At 38.7% G+C, this 25,431-nt stretch overlaps 1 protein-coding gene and 1 non-coding gene across 11 annotated transcripts in view; both read left to right on the top strand.

Annotated features, from left to right (window-relative positions):
• Positions 1-25,431, top strand: part of SEMA6D (semaphorin 6D) — a 560,420-nt gene that overhangs the window by 279,786 nt on the left and 255,203 nt on the right. The window lies entirely within an intron of this gene.
• LOC141570831 (U6 spliceosomal RNA) lies at positions 1,400-1,506 on the top strand. Its single transcript, XR_012495284.1, has one exon. It is a non-coding gene; the product is annotated as a U6 spliceosomal RNA (small nuclear RNA).

Below are 25,431 nucleotides of genomic sequence, written 5' to 3'. Positions count from 1 at the left end.
CCTTTTTATTCTGTTCTACTTTTCTGTTTGTGCATTCCTGAATCAATATACTGTTTTTACTTTTTTATTTCTGCCTTTATTATTCATTTTTACACAAGTGATATGTACTATTTTCTTTGCACATGGTTTGAAGAGTTACAGAAATATCAAAAGGAAACATGAAAGACACTTTCTTCCCCTCGTTACTTCCCCCGCCTTTCTTCCAACTGTCAACAGTTGGGAAATATTATTCTGGTTTTCTTATGTGTTTCCATATATACATGAAGCTATGTAGACATTTCTGGTTTTGCTCTTTTTATTAATACAAATGGAATCATGCTATGCATGTGATCTCAACTTGCTTTTGTCACTTAATACTTTTGGAGATCTTTTCATATCAGTGCATATAGACAGACCTTATTTTTAAAACAAAACAAAACAATTGTATAGGTTTCCATAGTATGTATATGCTATATTTATCTACTCCTCTTTTTCTGAAGACACTGTTTTCATTAATGCAGCTTTATAATATTTAAATGTGTATTAGGATAATTTTTGTTTGAGGATCAGAGAAAAAGGACCTGAGGACGAGATAGAGGTAGCTAGAGAAAGCAGCGGGAGGAAGAGCGTGCACAGCAGAGGTACCAGTGTGCAAAGACCTTAGCATAGAAAAGCATGGCCAGGAAGAAATTCTAAAAGAAGGTTTTTGTGGCTAGAGCATAGTAAGTGAAGCAGGGGAGGGAATGAGTTAGACTGGGGTCAAATCCTTAGGGTTCTGTAGGCCTATCTAAAAGAATTCATATTTTACTCTAAAACAGTAGAGTCACTGAAAGATTTTAAACATGGAAGTGATATTCCGTAGTGGGTTGAATTGTGGCCCCCAGAAGGTAAATCCAAGTCCTAACCCCCAGTGCCTGTGAATGTAAACTCATTTGGAAAAAAGTTTTTTGCGCATGTAATTAAATGAAGAATCTCAAGATAAGATCACCTAGGTTACTTGTTGGGCCCTAAGTCCAATAACAAGTGTCTTTATAAGAAAAGGAAACCACAGGAGAGAAGACCATGTGAAAAATGAGGCAAAGATTGCAGTTGTTACTACCAAAAGCCAAGGAACACATGGAGCCACCAAAAGCTGGAAGAGATGAAAAAGGATTCTCCCCTAGAGTCCTTGGAGGCCTCTCGGCCCTGCTGACACCTTGATTTCAGACTTCTGGTCTCCAGAAGTGAGAGAAAAAACTTCTGGTGTTTTAAGCCACCGACATGGTGGTACTTTGTTATGGCAACCACACTAGGAAAGTGATAGGCATTGTTTCCTTTTTCCTTTTATTCATTCACTCATATATTCAACAAATGTCCATTAAAAGTGTTCATTATATATCAAAACTGTTCAAAATCCTGAGGATTCAGAAGTATCCCCAGGGTGCTCGCTTCGGCAGCACATATACGAACATTGGAATGATACAGAGGAGATTAGCATGGTCCCTGTGCAAGGATGACATGCAAAAAAAAAAAAGCATCCTCAGGTACACACAAAAAAGTCCCTGCATTTGTAAGCTGATGTCCCTTCACAGCACATCACCTATCAGCGTGGAACCCTGGGGAGCAGCAGCTTTAATCCCTCTTTTCTTCACTCTTATCAATTGCCACAACACGTTTGATTTTACTTGCAGTTCTTACCAGGGGTTCTTGTCACTGGGCCTTGACATATGCTGAAAAAATTTTTTTCTTACAGTTGTTAAATAGTAGCTCAAATATTTCATCTGCTTTTATGAAGCTTCCCTAATTGTCCTCAGTAAGATTTTTTCTGCCTCTATTACAGTAGGTTTCACACTATTTTATAATCTCTTACCTGTTGGTCTTTCTCACTAGACTTTGAGCTCCTTGAGAGAAAGGACTCATTTTGTTCTCATTTTCTATTCCCACAGCCTGGTATAATCCATTTACATAGTGAGTGCCCAATATTGATTTAATTTATAAAATGTATACATTAAAGAAATGATTGATAAATTTGACTTTATTAAATTAAAAACTTCTACTCTCTAACTCACTTTGAAAATTGAAAAGACAAACCACAAACTGGCGAAGTAATATTTGTAAAACAGAGCTGACAAAAGATTGGCATTCAGAATTTATTTAAAAAACTCTACCAAGAAAATAAGGAAAACACAAATCACACAATAAAAAAATGGTTTTTAAAAAACTCCATGCGCACTTTACAGAAGAGTAAATACCTTTGGTCAATAGACATATTGAAGATGTGTTTGATCTAAATAGTAATGAGAAGTGCAAATTTTCAAAACTGTTTTATACCCTTTCAACTGAAAAAAAATTTTGAGAAATCTGACGAAGCCAAGTACTGGAGAAAATATGGTTCAGCAAGATCGCTTTAAAATTGCTAGTAGAAATGTAAACTCATGCAACCACTTTGGAAATAATTTGGTATCATCGCATAAAGTTGAACATTCACACACTCTATGACCTAGCGATTACACTACATCTGTCGGTACATACAAGGAGAAACGCTTACACATATGCACCATCAAGAGGCATATACAATAATTTTTCAGTAGTAAAATAACAAAATGTCTTTAGTCCTCTCAGCACTTCCCGCTTCTCAGCCCTCCCGCTTCTACAACCCTATCACTGGGAATAACCACAATGTCTTTTGATGGGAGACTCTAACAGAGACCGGATAAATCACTTGTGATATATTCTCACAGTGATATATTCTATGGCAATGATGATATAAAAATGAGTTATAGACAACACAAATGACTCTTATAACATGATGTGGAATGGAAAAAGCAAGTACCAGAAAACTACATGGAATACAATATTCTTATCACAAAGTTCAAAAACAGACAAAACTAAGCAATACATTTATGCACAAATATATGTGATTTCAAAACTATATTCTTTAAAAAGTAAAGAAACTATAAACATAAAATGTAAGATATTGTTTACTTCTTGGGGGAGGCAAAGAATAATGGGGTACTCATTAATAGATGTAAGTGAATGGTAATGTTTTGAGTTCTTGGTATGGTGGTGAGTTAATTACATTTTAAATTGAAACAAGATAAAAGAGGGTCACATATTGACCAATAATGTAATACCTTATAAATGAAGACTAGTATTGATCTCATTAAGTTGGTCCACTTGAGGCTTTATATATATGTACATATGTATACATGCATTCATGTATATGTATTCACATACATACATATATGTGCAATTCTACTTTAAAATGAGTCTAAGTTTCTAACTTCTGCCAAAGAAATCTCATTCTGTGTAATTCATCTTCTCCTTAGTCGGTGTTCTAATTGTTCCTCGTTTACATGGGTGGTGTATTTCTCCCTGGAACAGAGAGCAGTTTAAAAAAGTAAAGCCAATGGTTGAATTAATTCATAAACTCATGAATTTGGGTTCCACTCCTTTCTATTATAGTTAGTTATCAGCTTTGTAAAATGGTGAGTCTTGATCACAAGTGCTGGGTATTAGGCGTCACCATTTTAGATTCTGTCATGAAGTGCAAAATGTGAAAATTTAAGAATACAATAACTTTCCAATTAGTATTTATGATGGCTATTCAGGCAGATCATCTTCATGTAAGAAAATACATGAGTAACTTTGGCCACGGAAGCATAAGAGGATCCTAATTAGAAATGTCCAACTGAAATAGTGTTACAAATTAGACTGAAAATCAGGTAAACCTAAATGTGACTGAAATTAAAATAGAGGAGAAAAAGATGAGATGTTTTTTCATAAAGTCCCACAGAATCACAGTATTGAAACATAGAATTCTATAATTCCTGGCCAAGGGAGCAAAAATAAAACTGCTATTCATACTTTAAAAAGTTCTCTCCCACTTCCAGTCCACGAGGGACGGAAGTACGCATTACATTTCTGAAGCAAATCTAGAAAGTCTCATCCCAGCTCTCTGAACATGTGTTCTTCAGCCAAGACCTTAAATGTGTGTATTTATTACATTGCTTTGTCTGTATTTTTATACCTTTCCAAGCAATATATAAAGATGTTTTCAAAAACTGCTTGAAAACCTGAATGTGGCTTTGTTTCTTTTAAGCATTGTTAAAACTCTGGAAATACTTTTAAGTGCATTTAAAAAATACACTCCGATAATGATATTTGGAATACTGTACTCTACATCCGCATATATTTTTGTCGGTAGCTTACGAAGTCTGGGTACTAGGGGTTTTATGGTGAAAACATTGACATAACTTTAACTGGTATCCCTTGCGTGAAGGAGCACAATGTTACGGAGTTCACAATAAACATTTAAACAGAAAGGAGTCAACGTTTTGCATATATTTTTGATGGTTGTCTTGTTCCCAACTTTGATTTAGATATTTGCTAAGTAAGATTGTTTTGAAGAGTCCTTGAGGTATTAAATTCCTACATATCCACTAACCAAGGTCCTCTGAGCAGAGAGAACAAGAAAAGAAACTAAGAACCTACTCCTGCATCCAACTTTAAAAGCTGAGCTTGGAAGGAAACATATTTGGATTTCAAATCAAAAAGGATTGGCTGCAGAACAGGAATTGAGTTAGTGTAGCAATCAACCACCACAATCAGACTCCGAACATCCACTGAAGCCCAATTTCCCGTAAGATGTTTCCATCCCCCATGCTTGGCATTCTGGAACAGAGATGGTAGAAACGGCATCAGAAGGCATAGGTGAACAATGGCCCATTCTTAGACTTTGGTACTTGCACGGGGAAAACTATGCTTCCTGAAAACATACCTTTGCCAGAGAAACACACTATGTAAGGTTTTGTTAGCAACTCTCACCTCTCGTTCTTTTCTTTACTTCCTTTTTTTTTTTTTTTCCTTTTGGTCTTTTTGTTAGCAAGTAAATGTATCATCAGCGTCAGATGTGGAGGTTTCTCTGTAGAGTTGAAAATTTATACCAGCACAATATCTTAGCTAGAAAACCACATTATAGCTCACGCAGTTACCACCACTGGGCATTGGAGGCAGATTAGCCGTACCCCACCATTCACAGAAACCCTCAATTGGAAATCAGTCTATAAGCTGAACAATAGTTTACAGAAAAGCCTACATGTGTGAGTTCATAATTATGCTAGCTAACAGTTCTGAGTGTTTCTTATTTTCCAGAAACTATTATCTGCTTCATGTGTATTATTTCATTTATTTCTCATTATGTCCCTTGGAGGTAGAGAACATAATGATCCTATTTAAAGGTGAAACTAAAGCTCAGAAAACTGAAGCTCAGAGAAACCAAATAAGTTATCTAAGACCAATTAAGATTTGATCCCAGGTCAGCCTCATCCAAAGTTCATACTCATAATCATAAACTATTCTGCCTACCCTAGACTTTTTGTTTGGAAGTACATTGGAATCCTTTGTAAAATTCAGGGCCCAGCTGTTGGAAATGGAGGATAGTTTGCAAAACTTCAACTTGAATAAAATCTGCAATGGAAAATTCAAATCTCAAACTTATGCAACGTGAAGGCTCAATAAGACAAAAAAAGTCAGCCAGAATGGTATTTCCTATATTTCTGTAACATATTCTTCAAAGTTCCATTCCTAACAGCAAAGAAGCTGCTAACTTCGAAGTGAATGAGCACCCCAGTGCTTGCTGTTCAGGCCTAGCTACAGTTCACAACACGCACACCACTTATTCCAGTGGCCTGACGATCATCTTGGCACCATCTTCTCTACAATTCGCAAATGTCTCTCAAACAGTAAATAGTAGGAATTACGATAAACAGCAATGGTACAGTCTCAATGGCTATCGCGTCCTATATTCTAGAAATGTAATCTTACACTCTTCCTTAAAATTGGATAGAGCACATGAACTTCAACCACGCAGAAAGTGAAAATATGCATTATAGAGATCGCTGCTGTCTGTAAAGCAGCTGATGAAGAGTTACAAAAGAAGTTTTAAATGCCCTGAAGAAATTTCTAAGCAGAATTGAAGTCACTTGTAGGGCACATGTCAAAGTCTTTGTGTACTGAATACCAGCCTTCAAAAGTTTTTGTGTTAACTTTTGTGCATCTTGGACATAATTTATTAATGTATAATTTGAAGAATTTTCAATATGTGTAACCAGTGAATAGTTACTATAACTTATTTTACATGATAAACAGCTGCTGAAGGATTTGGCAATATTTTTATCATAATTTAAAATACTGGGATTCTTTTCCCATACTTTTATTCTTATCCCCAAGGTGCAATAAAAGAATCTGGAGAATACACACACACACACACACACACACACACACACACACTAATCGATGAATAATTTTGCATATGATAGCAGGGCATTGTTTTGATTGCTAGCATTTATATTTGAAATTAATTGTAAACACAGTTGTTGGAAAAGTAATGCAGTTCTTTGTGGAAGGAACATTTGGCTTTGGGGTTTTATAACAATGTTTGACTATTCCCACACTTTGATTACCGTAGCACTATCTCAGGGTAAGAAAATACAATGGACAGTCAATAAAATACTGAGTTTTTAAAAGGTCAACTACATAAAGGGACTAAGTTTCTGATGCCTTACCTTTTTTACTTAAAAAAATCTGCTCTAAATGGGAAGTATAAAAACTGGAAGCCATTCTTATTCTTATGATCATGAGTGATTAAAGAAATTTTACAAATACTAATCATTTTTGCAAGAGTCCATTCAGAGAAATAATAGTGTTCCTCAATATAAATTATTTTTTTAAAGGAAAGAAAGTTGAAAGAAAAAAAAAACTCTCTGATTTTTTATTTACTGATGAGTTCTAGTCTCATTTGAAGCCTGCATTGTGCCTTGGTTATAAACTGAGACTTATGGAGTTGAATAGACTTTGCACGGATAACTAAGAACTTACTTTCCTAACTGAGGATATAGAGATGAAGGGGTTGCTATCGCATTTCGCAGATTGATTTTAGTCCTTTCCCCTGCTAGCTCCATTACTGTTTATGTTAGAACTCTTGTTAACAGGTCTTGTTCATGAAATCTGTGAATCATAAATGAGATGACACAGAATTTAGAAAAAGTAAAAAACGAGGAGAAGGAAGGTTCTAAGACTCTTTTAAAATTATTGTTTTCTGTCAGCCTTTCTTTTATCTTAGAGTGGCTTATCATTCTCTTCATGAATATTTTTAAAATAAAACAATTTTCAAGTTATTTTTAATCCTGAGGAACTTAAAAAATAAATAAGGTACAGAAAGAATGAAATATATTTTCAAACTTGAAATGTTAACTTTAGTCTTATAAGTAACCAATTCTCATAAATTTCTGAAGGATTTTAATAGGTGCCCTTCATTCAACATAAAGGTATTATTCAGTTTTGTATAATTTAAAGATCTACCTAATGCTTTTAAAAGGTTAATGAGATTATGAAACTAATCAATATTTATAGACACATTTTTCATTTGGTCTCCTAAAGGAAATTCCCCAAAGGTGACAGAAACAATGCTCACTAGAAAATGGAGCATAATGAAAACACTAGGGCCTCACCACCCTTTTTCCACTAAACTTCTTTTTTAGATTTCTGATTACTGATGCTAATGTATCCTAATGGAACACTGGAGATAAATTATTATACTTTCAGATTCAGTATTTTCTCGGGCTGGTCAAAGACTACGCAGTGATTTTCCATGATTTCCGTGATTAGACCTGAAACATATTTTGTTGTCTCTGAAAGTGCTGGTATTATCTAGTCAAGGGTCATTCAAGCACTGATTCACTCAGTGATGGTAGATATATTTTTTTGAAATGTTGCTCTTTGTGTATTTACAAAATATTCTCCATTATTTCATTGAAGATTCACCAACACTTTCCCAATGTCCTCAGTGACTTTAAAATCTAACCCTTAGTTACCCCCTCTACTGGGAGCTCTCCCTCCTCCCTAAATTTAATATCTACTCCTATGTTTTTCAGCTCAGAAGCTTATGTTTTCATTCTGCTTCAGATACCAGTGACTCAGTCAATACCTTAGAGCTCATCATATTTGAAATAGTCCTAATTGACTTCTTATAGGACGTTCCTAACCTTCACCTAAATCTGATGTTTGTCCTTAGCACTTTTTTCTGGTACTTGAATCCTCATTTTTCTGGTTTGTTGTCTTTTCCCCCATGTTTTCCTACTTTCTTCTTGGCCTGAACTCCCTTTCAGAAAATTCAACATCCTAGTCAGGATGATTCAAGGATGTCTCACAGGCTTGACTTTCTTCCCTCCCACTTTGCCGGTCTCCAGCGTGCAGAATATTATAGAATGTTTTGATTTCCGGGCCACTGAAAACAGCTGAGAAAATCTTTTCACTGTCTCTCCTCACTTGGGCTATCATGGTCACCTTGCAGTCCCTTTATTCACCACTAGTTGGCATCAGCCAAATTCCCAGCAATGATTTTTAAATACAGTGATTTTAAACACTCCATTGTCTCATAATCCCAGTCTCAGTTCTTTCTGCACACTTTCAACAAATAAGTTCATATCTGACACAATTCCCTTAATTTTCGGTTTTATGCTTCATTTATTTTTCTCTCCTTCCCTTCAGTGTCAAAATCTATACCTTTGGCTCCCCTTCAGCCACCTTTTTTCAGAGTGATCATTTGCTTTGACCTCACAACCTTGACACTGTTATTTAGTTCCTTTCTAAAATTTCTACTTTTCTGTAATTGTTGTTTTCTGGTTCTCGGATTGCCTATACTCCCATAAATATAAACTTTCTCCCTCAGCAAATTCATGCACTTTCTTAGTGGCAAGTATCTACCTCCTTGATAGATGACTCTTAAGGATATTTGTATAGCTTTGATTTCCTTGCACAACTCCAGATCTCCATTCCCAATGCTTTTTGACAAATTCTATAAGAGCCTTCAACACCTCAACCAACATGTGTAAAATCAAGCCCACTTTCCACTGTAACTACTATCTTTTAATTCTGTATACTGCAGTATTTTACTCTCAGTCAAACACTACTAAGCCTTGGAATCATTCTAAACTTCTTTCTTCTTTTCTCTTGCTTCCCTCTTTAGCCTAAAGTCAGTTTCCAATAGATTCTACTTCTGTAGAAGTTAACACCATCCTTCTAAAGCCAGTATTACATCAGTACCTCAGAGTTTCCCATAGGAACAATTATACAATAAGTCTCCTCCTTGATTTTCTATCTCTTTGTACACTGCTGTGAGATCATTTTCTTAAAGTATGATTCCAATACCACTAAACCCTCATCGATTCCCCACTGCCTACCAAACAAAGTCCATATTCCAAAATGTGGCAATCATTGTCTCCATACTTTGGTCCATCATATTTTAACAACCTTACCTCCCGCAACACAAGTTTAAAACCGTATGTTTCCTCAACAACAAAATGATCTGACCTGGACTTCTGTCATGAGGTTATCATTCCAGATTCCCAAGACTTAGCAATGGAAAGGCATGGACATGTATCCTTGGCTTCACAAAGAAAGAAATACCTCCTTTCTATTATAAGGATTGAGAGTTATGTACCAACTTGAAGTAAAACTGTAAAATAGGTAGATTTGATTTTGACACCTCTCACCCCCATTCCTGAATCTCTGACCAATCTTGATAACTACATCAAATTACCAAATCCTACTCTCAAATCTATTAGGTGGAAATCTTTGAATGGAAAAGGAAGGCCCTTTCTGAGACCTTATTTTAGAATGAATATAGATATCTAGAATTATTTAGGACATAATTATATTATCAACCAATGCCCCAAAAAGTGTATTTTTCCTCCATAATACCATAAATTATAAAAATGGATAGACATACTTTCACCTAATTTGGAAGATATGGTGATTGGGGACTAACTCATATGGTTATGTGGTTATCAAGGACTGAGTCAAAATATATGTTATAAGCTGTGTGAGAAACTTACTTTGGGGGGAACCTGGGAAACACCTCAAAGAAATGTATGTTCTCCTCCTACAGAGCTACCTGATGTAGGACCTCATAACTGAAGACAAGGAGAGTCATGATATGGTTAGAAAAGATAGTGGCCTCAGATATGAGCTGGAAATGAAAAGTTTCAGGATAGCTATTTATTCCAGGTGGATTTGTGGTTGCATTGCTACTTACATTGTCACCTATTTGTACCACTCAATGTAGTTTGTAACAGCAAACTTTATTGCTTGAATGATGGTTAATGATTCTCTCAAGTAGCTCAGTGGAAACCAGCTACGAATAATTACATAAATTATCATTGTTGCCACTTTTTGTGTACTTGCTGTGCATTTTGCTCATCTCTTTCTTTGCATCATTTTAATTTAGCCCCTAACACGATTTCATGAGATTATTATCTACTGTTACTTCCAGATGAGGAGACTGAAGGTCCTCATTGTCTTAGTCCATCCAGGCTGCTATAGCAAAAAAAACTGCAGACTGGGTGGCTTATAAATAACAGTAATTTATTCTCACAGTTCTGGAGACTGAGAAATCCAAGATCAAGGTGCCTCCATGGTCAGGTTCTTGTGGAGGCCCTCTACCTGTTCATAGCCAGCACCTGCTGGCTGCATCCTCACATGGTGGAAGAGATGAGAGATTTTTGGAGCCGCTCTATGAGAATACTAATGTCACTCATGAGTGTTCCACCCTCATGATGTAAGCACCTCCCACAGGCCCCACCTATTAACCATCACATTGGGCATTAAGATTTCAACATTTGAATTTGTGGTGCGGGTAAGGGGGAAACACAAACATTCAGATGATAGCAATCAAAAGATTAATTTGCTCAAAGTTTCACAGCTGGTAAATGGTGGGATGGAGACCAAGACCAAGGTCTAAGACCAAAGATCTTTTCTCTTCTCTAAGCCTCTCATCTGTCCCCAGAAATGGTCTTTTTTATCCTAGCTTCTGTGCCCAGGCTCAATCACTCAATATTTCCCCTTGCTCCCTCTCCCAGACTCTGTATGTCTTCCACTGCTTACCTGCAAAGCCAGATAAGACCTGCCACAGATAAAATATTTGTCATTTATATAAAAATTTAGTGATTTGTTAATTTTAACTTCATTAAATTATAAGTCATAACAAACATTTTAATGGATGGTTAATGTCATCATGATATTTTATATTTAAATATGTTGCCTCAAAATATTATGAATAGATCAAGCTTTCAGGACTGATATAATTTTTTTTATTAGTTTCAGGTGTACAAAACAATGTAATAGTTAGACATTTTATCCGTCACAAAGGGATAAGCTCCCTCCCTCAATCTATTGCCCCTCTGGCATTGTATATGTCTATTACAATTCCATTGACTCTATTCTCTATGCTATGCTCCAAATCCTGTGACTATATATATATTAAATTATAGTCGACATACAATATTATTCAGCTTTAGCTTCAGGTGTACAGTGCAGTGGTCAAGCATCTACACTGCAAGACTGATATACTTTTAGTACTTTCAGTTACATGATTTTAAGTAATATATTGTTTCTGAAGATTATATCCATTATGAAACTTAGGGTTCAGCTGTATCTATAAGTTGCTTATAGTTTCTTGGATGGAAACAAAAGGCTGTTTAAATAAAAGATAGAGCTGTGTCTGTGAGGCTTGAAATCAGAATTCTAAAGCTTTTGTAGGTAAATCGTGTTTATAGCCTGTTATTTTTTCCTTCATACAGCATCAGGCTCACAGATGGTGATATAAATGATTGTCTCAGTGGTTCAAGCTTTTCTTTCTTTTTCCCAATGAACAAAGACAGCACCCTTACTCCTACCCACAGAAGTTCTTGACATCACCATGGCTACTTGAAGGGTAGTTGCTCATGGTCTGGCTCTTAATCCATCAATGCTGAACCCAAACCCTTCTCCTCAGCTAGAATTCCATTTGATGCCACAATACAACCAGCCTCTCTGGTTACTTGAGAAGTCATTTTCATAACCAATCAGCTGGGACACTAGTAGAGTGACCCCTCTGCTAAAACAAGCAGGTTTTGACTGGTTAGAAATCACTCTGCCCTTGAGAAAGCTCTTTATTTAATAGCTACTTGGTGGGTCACACAGAACCTGATTACATTCACACACTGCGTTTTTATTCTGTCTGTAGCTATTCAACAAATGCCACCAAATGTGATTGGGCACCTAAATTATAAGTGGGAAAAACATAAAGATACCAACATCTGCTAACAGTTCCTAAATTACATGTTTCTATGCCCAATAATTGTGACTATTGTACATATTTATATAATTTAAAATAATTAAGATCAGGATATAATTAATGCATATGAATTTATTACATGCTTATATAAAATAATCATATTGAAATAATTTTATATGAATTTAGTAAAACAGATATCATTCTAAATCCCTTCTTAACTGCTTTCAAATCTCCTACTAGTCAGATTACATCCTAGTTGTTTAGTAGTTATTGGAATTGCTTAGAGGATTTTAGTACATGCTAGTTTCCCGATTCCACCCATAGAAGTTCTGATATAATCAGTATGATGTGGGACCCAGGCAGGGGTATATACATACCTAGGTAACTTTTCACTTATGCTCTTCTCCTAAATCTATTTAAAGGGTTTCCATTTACCGTGCTTCATATCTTCACTTAATAGAGTCAGTTGGTTAACATTTACACTCAGAAAGATAAATTTGCCTACATCTACATGCAGATGTTCTACAAAGGTGAGAGTCTTAATCCATTACTAAACTTTCTTTTTGACTTTCCTTTGCAAAAGTTGACGTAGCATATACGCCTCAGTTTCTACGTCTGCTCTTTTGCATAAATAATTCTAGTTGACTTGTGTTGTACAATTGCTTCCAAGCAGTAGAAGGAAGTATTGATCTGGGTATTTCTAAAAGAGGAAATACAGAGAATTAAAGTAACTAATGGTACCTGGGCAAGTGGGGAATCCTAAGAACAATAAAAATTTTTCTCCTTATTAGTTTAGACAAGTTCTTCAGTTCTTTAATTTGCATTGGAAATCTAGCTATCAGGGTTCTAGGCTTAAAATTAATCAGGGACCTCTCTAGGTGCTAGGAGATATATCATTGGCTAGAGTTATTTTCAGAGGTGGAATTTTCTCTTCCTATCAAGTTTCTTGCAAGTTTCTCACTTCCCTTCCTTGTCTTATGTGTTATTTCATTCTTCACTGCTATAGAAAAAAAAAAAAAAAAAAACGAGGACTGACTGCTTTGTCATATAGCAAAAACTTGCAAAGGGCTTGAGGAAAAAGGATCCTACATGATCCCAAAGATAGATTTTCTCCAATATCTTGCAAATTGGCATCATTCTGTCTTCTTACTTTACAAGTTCAGATGTAACTTTGAGATATACAATCTAGTTCAGAAACTAGGTCGATATCTGCACTTGATTAATACCTGGGATCAAGCTTCCCCCTTTCTCGTGGAGTTAGGCGGATGGAGAAGTCAACAGAAAGTGTCTGGAAATTGTTAGCAACACTAACAAATGAACTGGTCATCCAGAGCCAAGAGTTGGATACAAATTCTTTAATAAACCACTGTGTGATGCAGCAGAAGAAATTAAATTACATGCCTTAAATTAATTGACAAAGCAATTAGCAAGCTGTCCAAGAAGCCCAAAATAGCCAAACATTATAAATTGTGGCACCATCTGCTGGTCGGAGGAATTTTTTTTGTTTTTTGTTTTGTTTTTGCTTTTTACTATAAGCTTTATTTACATCACTGTTTCTCCAACATCACTCAGGCATCTGGCCTGTACACATTCCTGTCATTGCATTGCCGTCTTGGTCATCAGTTATTCTGGTTCAGAAATCAGAAGGTAATTTTGGTTTTAGCTAGCTGAACTCACAGTGGAATAAAGAAAACATGTATTCATGTTTTCTCTGTATTTAGTATCGACACTAACAACAATTTCAATATTTACCAAGAGACAGATGAAATAATGAGCCTAGCAAATCTGTGCCGTACACGTATTTCAGCACTGACCATAAAAAGACTTCACACTTATCATATTCAGCTCTGTCAAAATATATTTTTTGACAGAAGACAAATTAGATCGTCACACTGCATGGTGATGGGACCCATCTCTCTACAAGGGTTTGATTAAATGCCTTTGACCCATGTCATTGACCACAGAAAGGAGAGAGAGAACATAAATAAATTCTGTGATTTAAAAGTACACTACTGAAAGTGAGCTTCTTTGGGAATCCAGCACATTCAGCTGCATGTTCTGTGCTCCTTTGTCTTATTCTGCCCCCACATGAAAGGGCTTCCTGGGATAAGGCCACATAGAAAGAAAGAAAGATGCTACCTTCCCACCTCTGGCCTGAGGTGTGAATGGAAGAGAGTTGATATAGTAAAATGAAAAATCTAAAGGCTATGCAGTAATTGGTAAAATCTGTGACCCAAACCATGTGAATATGACAAGTGCACATCACATTATCTACAAAACATGATTCCTTTCTACCCAAATGAATGGAATATCTTTTTAGTGAATTTTCAGATTCATTCTGACTATAACAATGTTTCCTGATTCATGAAATGTCTCTCAACAGTGCATCCGCGTATTAATGCCATTCCTGCGTTCTGCCATTGCTGGGTCTTATGACCCAAAATATTAGATCTCAGACATTACATGTGTCCATTGATTTGGTGGAATATTTTCACCAACCTGTATTCTCACTGAGATTTACCCATAAAAATTAAGCCAAATAGGAATGAAAACGATGGGTAGACTAATCTCTTCCCAACCCTCTCAATCTCATTTTTGCTTAACGTCTGGTCTCATTTTGTATTTTTGTGTTGACACTTGATACAGAATATCAGAAAAACCAGTAGTTATGTTTTTGTTGTGTTGATAGACTTTTAGAGCCAATACATTCTTTCCTTTTTTTTTCTTGCCTTGAATGGTGTCTATTTTATTGACTATACACTATCTTATAGTACTTACTTTGTTCACATCATATAATACAAAAGTATGCATCAATCAGATTTTTGAACTCAAATTGTATGTTGGCTATTTTAGAGAAACTTGATCTTTAGTGATATCTTGTGATGAAGTCTGAGATAAAACTAACATCTCTCTGCTGATATATCTATCTAGGAAAAAAATAGTTTTCTGTATGTTGATTTTCCTTGAGGGAATATATATCTGAGTCACCATTCATCATGTTGAATCTTCATTCCAAATGTAAATTCTTCTTTTGCCAGAAAGGAAAACAAAGAGAGTGGGACTGTACCAGATCACTGTAAATCTGTTGCTCATAGAAAGTGTGAGGCTGTCAGTGTGGTGAAGTCAAAAGAGGATGGATTTTGAGTGTTCCAACTGACCTGTCAATCACCAGCCAGATGACCTTGGGCAAACTGAAGTTCCCATATCTTTAGAGTGAGCATAACAAATATCATTTGCAGACTTTCCGTGAAGATTAAATCATTTTTGCTTGATGTCAGCCACTTGCTAAATGCTTAATGAATGTAGTAAATGTTTAATAAATGAATGCTAGTGTGTAAGATTTGCTGTCCATGTTTGGGGCTCCTGGTCAGGTCAGGATAGCAAGACTATCCTGAGTATAGCTCTTCACAGATCTGTTTTAGACTCAGGCTAAGCTCTGATATATGAATACCCTCTGTATCGGGAGCTGATAGCAATGGCCATATATAGGATGTTTGAGCCTCTCCTGATCCTAGGATTTTATTGTTGTTGTTTTTTGTTTTCTGATCCTAGTTTTTGCTTCATAGACACATCTATGCTATCTTTTCACAAGTGTCCACAGAATAGGATAAGACAGATAGCCCTGCTACTGACTAGTAGCAGTTCTAAGTGAGGGGCCTCTAGAGCTGACACCTGACCACTGAGTTTTGTTGATCCGATATATTTATGCTGAGCTTTGTCATTTAAAGGGCATTGTTACACTAGCATCTCTATTGTTCTTTGTGATACCTTGTAAGTTTGATAGAGCAGGCATTTAGAGATGGACAGAGACAGACCCAGAGATGTCTGGTGACTTGCTCACAATCATGGGGCTAGTGAAAGAGGAGCCAGGACTAAAACCCAGGTCTCGACTCAGTATTTGGCTTCTCCAACACATGGTCCTACCATGCTCTAGACTATGGTTGTTGCTGCTGTCGTGCAGCAGAGCTTGCCCAGTGGACAGGCATCCCTCCGAAAGTTAGTTATTGTACAGCTCTCATGTAAGTATTATGGTCACCACGGAGAAAGAAAATTACGCATTGCAGCACCTATTCAATGCTAGGTATCATTCAAAATATATTTCATTTCACCTTAATAACAAGCTGAGGGATATATACCAATAGTTGCATTTTGCACATGAGAAAAATAAGTTCTAAGGAGTTTAAGTAACTTGCCCAAGTTCAAGGGGGAGGAGCCAAAGATTTCAAACACACATCATATGTCACTCATATGAATTTAAAGCCATGGGCTCACGACTATGTACTTTGAGGAGCCCCTATAGGATTCCCACGGTAAGGGCAGCCATGGTTTGGCAAGATCCTGAAAAAAAAAAAAAAAAGCCCTACATGACCCAGGCAGACCCCCAGAAAAGTCAGCTGACCAGTGAAAGGGGGAGAATCAGTCAGTGCAAGGGAGGGGCTGCGTAGCTGTCCTCAGTGAGGGCGGTGGTAGACCTGACTCTGCTCTTGCATGTGTCATGGCCAAATAGCTCTGGCTGTGCCTCCTAGTGTTGTATCAGAGGAGTATGGATGTCACAGTAGGACCCTGGGTGAGGAAAGTACATGGCGCTGTCTGGACTCTGATTTCTTTTCCATGCTCATAGAGCAATCAGATCCCTCTCTTCCTCGCTAGAAAGTCTGGGCTTCACGTAGGTTCATTCTATTTCCTTGCATCCCCTGCTAATCGCCTGGGAAACAGAGGAAACTTGGGTCTTAGGGTACCTAAGATAAAGAGCAAAATGGGAGCATCACAGGGGGAAAGAAAAGAAATAAAATGGCAATCGCACAAGAAATGGAAAGTGTTCAGCACTGAGTCATGTCTGAGCATTTTCGTTCTGTCCTTACACACACACATATGAACTTATATGCCTGTGTATGCTTTTTACTTCTTCTAAAGAAACATTGAAATCTTCCTTCTCCTAATGATACCAACCTTGGGGGAAGTTCCACAACTAAAGTACTGCCACTGGGCAGCAAAAGTGCATCAATTAGTTACAGACTAGATATTTGAGTTTAGTAATACTTTAGGTTAGTTACCACAATAGCCTGTGCTTCCTCCTTTGTAGTTTATCATGTATTCAAGTATGATAGAAATGCAAGATTTTGGCCTTCTAATTCAGAATATTTGGTAGGCAGGGGGGGAGCACAATGTATTTATAAGGTCCTTGATGTCTGTCAAAGGTTCATGTGATCAGATTAAATTTTTTTCCAACATACATTGAGCATTTTATATGTCTACCAAGGCAATTTTCTAACTCTGGACTAATGCAGATGCTGTGTAAAATTGAGAGTTTTTGTTGAAAAATTTCCCAAGTTATTACAGCCGTAAAAGCCTCCTATGAAGGCTTCCTAAGACATGGCCTGACCCTGGCACCACCAACCCACACGTATCCACACGCAAAACAGTGGCAGATACTTTCTGGTTAATTGGAGAGTCTAATTTAACCATGTTAATATGAGAGGTGCAGAGGTCCAGTAAGGTTTTTGCCAATATAACAATTTATTGATAAAGCACTACTCTCAACTCCAACCACAGTGCACTGAGTTCTGATTATTGCCAGGAATTCAGCTACGTACTTTATCCACATTATGACATCCCCAAACAATAGCACAGATCATCTTTATTGTTATTATACCCATGTAAGTGAGGAAAATGAGACTTAAGGAGATCAAGTCACTTACCCAAAGTCACCTAATTAATAAGTGACAGAACTGTGACTCAAACCCCATGCCATTAATCTCTATATCCCACTGTTTCACATGTACAGAAAAGGACATCATACGTCTGCACTTTTCCCTGACACTTAACTTGTGTCCGGCACTGTGCTATGTTCCTTGATCACAGGGTCTCAAAAGCTTAGCGTGAGGAGCCAATTTGTATATTCAGAACTGCCCAGCACACCAAGGCAGGCAATGATTCTGGTCAGGACTGGGGGTCAGACCAAGGGACATGGCCATTTGGCTCATACTCTTTGAGAAGGAAGACAAGCACATGTGTGTGGTGATGGTGGAGGTGGAGGTGATGGGATTTGCTGAATAATTCAAATATTGGCAGCATGGAAATGGCGTGCACATTAACTTCACTCTTTCTTGGAGGAAATATCAGTATCTTTGCTTCGTCTGCGCATGCGTGCACACACACACACACACACACACACACACACTCACTGTCACAAATCATACCCCTATGCGTGATATCTCAAGGCCTAGAAAGCTCTACCTCCGCTTTGAATAAGACATCTTTCATTTCTTCTCACCCTCAGAGACAAACCAAATATCAGTCAGGATAATTTAAAGTCTTAGTGATATAAGCAAAAGTCTGAAAGATCCCAATCCTTATATTTACTCCCACTTAAACTTCATCCCACCCACACACCCTAACTAACAACAGGCAATTTTTCTTTGTAGCTGAGGGGAAGTCTTTGTTCTAGAAAGAACAGCTCCAGTCACCTCCCAGTAAAGAAGACTGAGTGTCTCCAGAGAAACTGGTAGGAACCCCAAAGCTCAGTTCCCACAGCAAACACGTGAGCTCTTGGCTTGTGACCACAAAGCCCTCTGCTTCTGCTGCGGACCAGGAGCCTCCCACCAGACACCAGAGATAGCATACTGCAGGCAGTACCAGCTAGGTTGCCCTTTCTGCAAAGAGTTAAAATTGGAACTTGTCCATTTTCATGTTCTCTGCACCTGCCCAATAGAATCATGGGCCTCTCCTTCCACCTTCTGAATTCTTCCATGGAGTCAGCCTGTAGGCAGACCAGCTGGCTGGGGCTCAGCTGAGACTGGCTGGCTGCCTCTGTCCTCACCACCCCCACCCTGCCTGAGCATCCTTGAGTTGCCCCAACTGTGTCACAGCCTAAGCAACCTCTGTCTCCTTCCAGAGAGAAGAGTTCAATGCAAGCACAGTGTTCATTCTACCCCATGACGAGGGCAGAGAAACCTGTGTTGCTCTATTATGGTTAATTCTCTGATAGAAAAGTTGAGGATTCAGAGTGCCAGTAAATAAGACCCTATTGCCCTCTGAGATGGAAAACAACAGAGAATTGCAGGCATCAGACAGATAAACACCAAAATAATAGCTTTATTTTTGATGAAGCCAATTACAGCATGTAATGTGGCTTTGATGTGCCACCAAACGGGCACCTTACTCTGCCCTCTAAATTGAATGTATCCCCCTTGACTGCACCCATCACATATGCAAACACACGTGGGGAATGCTGGAGCATATAAGTGTGTCCGCTCCGGCGGACAGCTAGGAATGAAAGAGGATGGGGCTGACTGGGCATGCTCAGATCTGTCCTCCAGCTGTACCAGTCACTTCACAGAGGAGTGAGTCTGAGGGTCTCCCCACTGTTTTCCTCTTTGTGAAGGGCAGTGCAAATTCCCTTTCCTCTATGGGAAAAAGACAAGTGGGGAGTAAGGGCTTGTCCCTATTAAGAGAATGTGTCTCATTCCTGTCATCTGAGCCTGGTAAGACACAGGCAGCCAGGCAGACACGCGGTTAGAATGCAGGATCAGAGTGGGTATCTGCTGGAGAAGTGGGTGTAGACCAGGAGGAAGAAAGGAAATTGGGCCTTGCAGAAGTTAGGGTTATGGTTGTGAGAGGCCTAAGATGAAGGGAAGAGAAAGGAACATAAATGTGTTCTTCCTCCCAGGCCCCTCTGATTGGTCCCAGGCTGAGTGTCTGCCGTCCAGTAGGTCATCTGTCATCTGCATTCTTTACTATTAATATTAAGTGAGAATAAGAATGTAAGTCTTAACTATGTCCAGTAATGTTCAGGACCACTGATGAGCTAACAAAAGTGACAACACTTAGCAGTGTTTACAGCTATAAGCACATTCTGCAAAACTCCTGGCCTAAATCTTCCATAAATGTCTAGATCATACATAAAAGACCTAAAACTACACTATGGGACAATTGGAGAAATATGAACATGGATTAGTCATAGTGTATCAATGTTAAATTTCCTAAGTATGATCATTGTAATGATAGTTGTTATTCTCTAGGTAATGTTCTTTTTCCTAGGAGATACATGTGAGAATACTTAGGAGGAAAGAGTCAGGATGTCTAATTAACTCTGAAATGGTTCAAAAACAAAAACATTACATACATCATGTGTACACACACACTCACACACATATAAGGAAAGAGCAAAGAAAAGAAGCAAATGTGGCAAGAGGCTAATAATTGGTGAGCCAACGTGAAGGTTGTACCCCTGGTCATTGTTCATCACGTTATTCTTGTAGCTCTTCTGTAGTTTGAAATTTTAAAAGTTAAAAAGCTGTGGTGAGCAGGCAAGAAGCACTAGAGAGGCTGAGGGGCCAATCAGGAAGAAAGCCTGACGTGGGGAATGTTATTGTCAGGCCACTGAAGTGTGAAGATGGGGAGAAGTTGGGGGCACTTTGATGCTGGGAATGGTCCCAGGGTCAGACAGAAAGCACCAGGACAGGGGAGTGGCAGGATTTTAGTGGGGAGCTAGCAGGCATGAAAAACGAATTTGCCCACTTCTCATTGTTCCCAGAGCAGGCCTCTCTGAAAGTGTAACCACGCTATGTCATCTGAGCCCTGCAGGAGGGACTTTGCCCATGTCAAAATTTAAATATTTACACAATGGCCAATTTTATCCCTTTGCCTCAAAATTGTCTTAGCATCCCAGGCCTTCAGATCCCAGAGAGGCACCTTCAGGTATGTTTTGTCTTTTCCTAAATCCATCAAGGAACATGCCTTCATGTTAGATTTCAGAATCCTTTTGTGACAGTGGTGGCACCAGAGAAACCTTTGCTAAATTTAGCCTTGTTGCTAATTAGGAACACAGAAGATGTTAAGCTTCGGGCTTAAATACAGAGCTTGGCAGGGTGCCAAAATATGGAATCAAGACATCATTTCAGACTGGGGGGAAATCCATGGCTGAATTGCTTTGGTGGCAAACCTCGTGTGTTGTTGTTTTCATCTTCCAGGATCCCTTAACTTTGCAGGCACACACACACACACACACACACACACACACACACACACACAATCGTTGTTGACTATCTTATCCTCCAGAATTCCCCAAGCCTCCTTTTCCTAAATGAAAAGACAGTGGAGCCCAGGGATAGAAGCAGGGTTAGAGAAAAAGTGTCTATGTTGACTTTGTACTGGAAGCTATTATTGTGTGGAGTGCTGTGTATAAGGACGTGCCATGCCCAGTGAGAAGAGGCAGTGACCACATTCTTAGTTGCATTACTGCAAGAGTTACATTATTCCTGTTGCCATATTTACATCACTTTAGATCCAGACAGCGACTGCGACGACAATAGCTACACTCATCCTTTAATCCAAGCATAAAGTAGGTCTTTCAAGTTAGGCTTTAGGCATCTACACAGCTGTATCTAATGCTACAGTGCTGCTAGTATTTAAGGAAGAAAAAAGGGAGCAGTGCCTGAGATATTTGTCACTCTAGAGTCTCTATCATTTAGCGAAAATAACTTGAAAAGGGTGCTGTTCTCATCTCTTGGAGCTATGTGCGTTTCCCCAGGGCAGTAGGGGGGCTCTTGGAGCTGTCAGCCTATTTGTACCCTTTCTTCCTCTCTTCCTCCACCCCACCATATTTGACATGACAATGGGAAGACTAAATAGGGAAATAAAATAGAATGGAGATGAAAAGAGAAGCCAGGCAAACAGAATAACGAGTAGAAAGAAGAGCTGCAATTGTTGCCATTGCCTTGTATTCTATTCTGCCTCTCCCACCCAGGCAACTAACTCTTCTGGGCTCTCAAGTGGGACCCTCCTTGTATTTTTTTGGCTGAAGCCAGATGCTGCCTGGGCTCCAGGCTGGTTTCTGGCCTCCGCCGCAGAATTGCCATTGCAACTGGGTTTCTAAGTGCTGGAGCCAGAGCAAGAAAAAGGCAGTGCGCTGAAACCAAGCCTGCCCTTTAATGTTGTTCTCAAGCATGCCTACGGAGGAGTATTTATCATAAAGGAAGAAAACAGTAATAGCCCAGAACTGTCTGTTTGTTCAACTCCAACTTGAATGATACCAAAGATTAAATCTTGGTTTCCAATTGTTTCATGCCAAGGCTGTTCTATTTAAGGTCCAAATATGTGCACCATATGTCATACTGTAGCTTGACAATTACCTCAACAGGCAGTGTCAGACAGATGGTAAACATTACTACCAGGCATACGTACATTTAGAATTAGACATTTAAATAAATTCAGGCCTGTCTTAAGCTTATTAAAAGGATTTGGGTCTGTAAAGCCATTTCGGGCATTTGCATATGCTAAAGTGTCTTTTGCATCCTGAACAGATTTGGTTTGACTCAAGCACCTTCCGGCTACAGATGGCAAGTGACACACATTCTCTTTGAGTCCTGTACCTGCAATTAGACTAATAATGGCAATTAAACAGAATGTAAAGAGATTTGAATTTCAGTTCTTAGTGTCACCACCATGCATTCCTGCCCATGAAATGACAGAAAATCCTCCACAGGGACGGAACAATCACCAACCTTTTAAAGGCCCCCAAACTTCAGAGAGAGAGATTAGAAAGCTACAAAGGTACCTGCCTCAGGACCAAGTCAGAATCTCTCTGGTTCGAACCTCGGGCTACGGGCCTTGGCGAGCTTTTGACATGAATCTCACAAACTGCAGATAAAGGTTAGCATTTCATGGGAGAATTGAAAGAAGGCTTCAGATGAATGTGTTTTAAGATGTTTCCCCCCCAGAATTATATAGAAGCCATCTTTACACTCTCTTCTTCCGAGAGGTTTTGAATCCTATTTGGCATTGCAAACAGGTACAGTGTGCTTTTGTGATAGGAAACTAAATGAGGCTGGGGACAATGTCCTGGGATTTTCTTAAGTTGCAAGTGTAGCCCAAGCGACACTCTGAGAGGGTGGCCCCATGGAGCAGTTTGATCTGTTTGAAGACCCTGTGTATGGCCCATATGTGTAATTCACATATGTAGAAAAATCCACCTGCGTAGAACTGCTACTTTGCTCAACTCTTTAAAAGCAGCTTCAATCTATGTGCATTAGTGCTTGACAAACCAGAGATGTTTAGTAATTTGGAAAGAAAGAAGTAAAGGGAGAACAGCAAGAAGGGAGGGGAGAAGGAATGAGAGGCAAATCAACACTTTATTTTTTTCAAATGCGTGTGTAACCTCAGGATCTTTGCCCAACTGAGAGTGAAAACCTGGTGCAGTGATTAAACACACAAACACTGATTCTTGACCTTCCTAAGTGCAAATCCTGGCTCCACCTCTTACCAGCAGTGTGACCCTGTCACATCTCTTGATTTCTCTGTGTCTTGGTTTTCTCATCTATAAAATAGATGTAATAATCATCTCTTTTGTGAGGATTCAATAACGATATATTTGTGTTTAGAACAGTGTCTGGAACTATGCTTTGGCTGTTATTTTTATTTCGGGAGACAGAGATCAAACTCAATTTTTTTCCCTTTCAAACAGAGCCTGATTAGAGGGTTCAGTAGTTTTCCTCCTGTTTAGCTCTACATGGTAGGTCAAGTTTTCATTCTGGACAGCTTCTGATTTGCGTTAGAGACCTCTCTCTCTCTGTGCATTTAGTAATGCTTCTGAACACATGCACTCAGCACTGGAACTAAATCCTAACTCCAGAGCTACCATCTCCTGTGGGTGTGTGAAGAGGTGGGTCCTAAATTCGGATGGACCTGTGTGTTTCTATGTGTGTGAGTAATAATAAAAGCAGAATCCCTAAACCCTGGGCAGTAGCCAAATTGAGACCTTTGTCCCACTTACTCAGATGAACTCCAGAAACATATGGAGTGACTTTTGGAAGAACACATGTCTCTGTTCTATTTTGGTTTCCCCTTAATAAAGACAGATTGGTTTAGTGACTTAATCATCAAGCCCTCTTGTCCATTCTTCCATCGCCTCCTGTTGTCAGCCTCTTGGAATCTGTGTACAACACTCCTGTACTCACTATTGCCCAGTAAGTAATCCAGGTTCCCTGGCATGACATTGAAGACCTCTAAAATAATGCCCCTGAATTCTGTATCCTCACATCCCAATACAGCTATTTGCTATCCCTAGACATTTTAGGTGTTTTCATATCTCTCCCCCTTTGCTTATACTGTTTCCTTGGCAAGGTCATCCCCTAGTCCTTTAAAGAAGGTAAAAATAGCTGCTGAGATGCTTTTCATTGTTTTGGGCCTGTTTGTCCTTCAGCTCAGTGGTTCTCAAAGTACTGCCCCTGAACTAGGGAGTAGTTCATCACCTCGGGACTAATGACAAATGGAAATATTCAGGCCATTTCCAAACTGTATAAGAAACTCTGGAAGGGGGGCCCAGCAAAATGTGCCCTCCAGGTGACTCCAATGTGTGTTAAAGTTTAAGCAGCATGCCTTAGCCCTTTATTTGAAGTGAATTGTTCTCATCTTTGCAAAGCATTTGTTCTTTTTTTATGACCTCTGTGTTTTGATGATTATTTGCAAACATTTCTCTCTTCCCTTTCCCATGGTAAATGCTTAAGATGGAGATTCTCTAATCCACTGTTGTGTCTCCCAACCTGACCCATAGTAATCTCTCCATAGTCTATGATATTAATTCCATTCAAAACATGTTCGTTGGCCATTAAATGTGTGTCAGCCTCCAGTAACTGATCCTTGAAGATATTTTTTAAGAGCAATACATCATGGTATATTGGTCTAAAGGAATTTACAACCCCATTGGAATGTGAAGACTTGCACCTATGAGATGAGTAGGAAGAAAACATAAAATAGCATACAGAGGTGCATCATGGGTGCGGGCAGTAAGTGCCACATGAAATCAGAAAGAGGAGACACTGTGGACTGGCATTATGGGGGCTGTTTGTGGAGAAATGGGGCTTGAGCTAAGCCTGGAAGGCAGAGGATGTCAGTGGGTCTGGAAGAACAAGGATGCATTTGCTTGTGTGGGAGCAGGGTGACGCGTCTATAAACCTCACACCTCCTCCTACACCACTTTCCATAGGGCACTTGGTTCTTAGAGGTCTGAAAAAGATCCATAAATACTTTACTTTTATGACTTAGATTAATGTGATATTAATACCTTGCTAGAATTAACCAAGTACATTGTAATCTAATTTATGAGAGGAAAATCTATGTGTATCATAAGTTTTCATAATACTGCCTTCACAATGAGTGCCAACATGTACTGTTTCCAATTTCCTTAGGTTTTAAGTGGTGCTCATGAAACCACCTCTTCAATTACACATGGCTGTTGTTTGAGTGCCTACTTTGCAATTAAGCAATTCATCTTCCTTCAGAGCTGCCTTGGGGTGAATAGTGGAGGAGGTGGATTTGGTTTGGTACATCCCTCTGCCCTTGTTGGGGATTCCATTAGC

This window comes from Rhinolophus sinicus, linkage group LG03 (assembly GCF_036562045.2).
Source record: "Rhinolophus sinicus isolate RSC01 linkage group LG03, ASM3656204v1, whole genome shotgun sequence".
Classification (NCBI taxonomy): Eukaryota; Metazoa; Chordata; class Mammalia; order Chiroptera; family Rhinolophidae; genus Rhinolophus; species Rhinolophus sinicus.
Note: the sequence above shows the minus strand (reverse complement) of the source record. Positions and strands in the feature narration are given on the sequence as shown.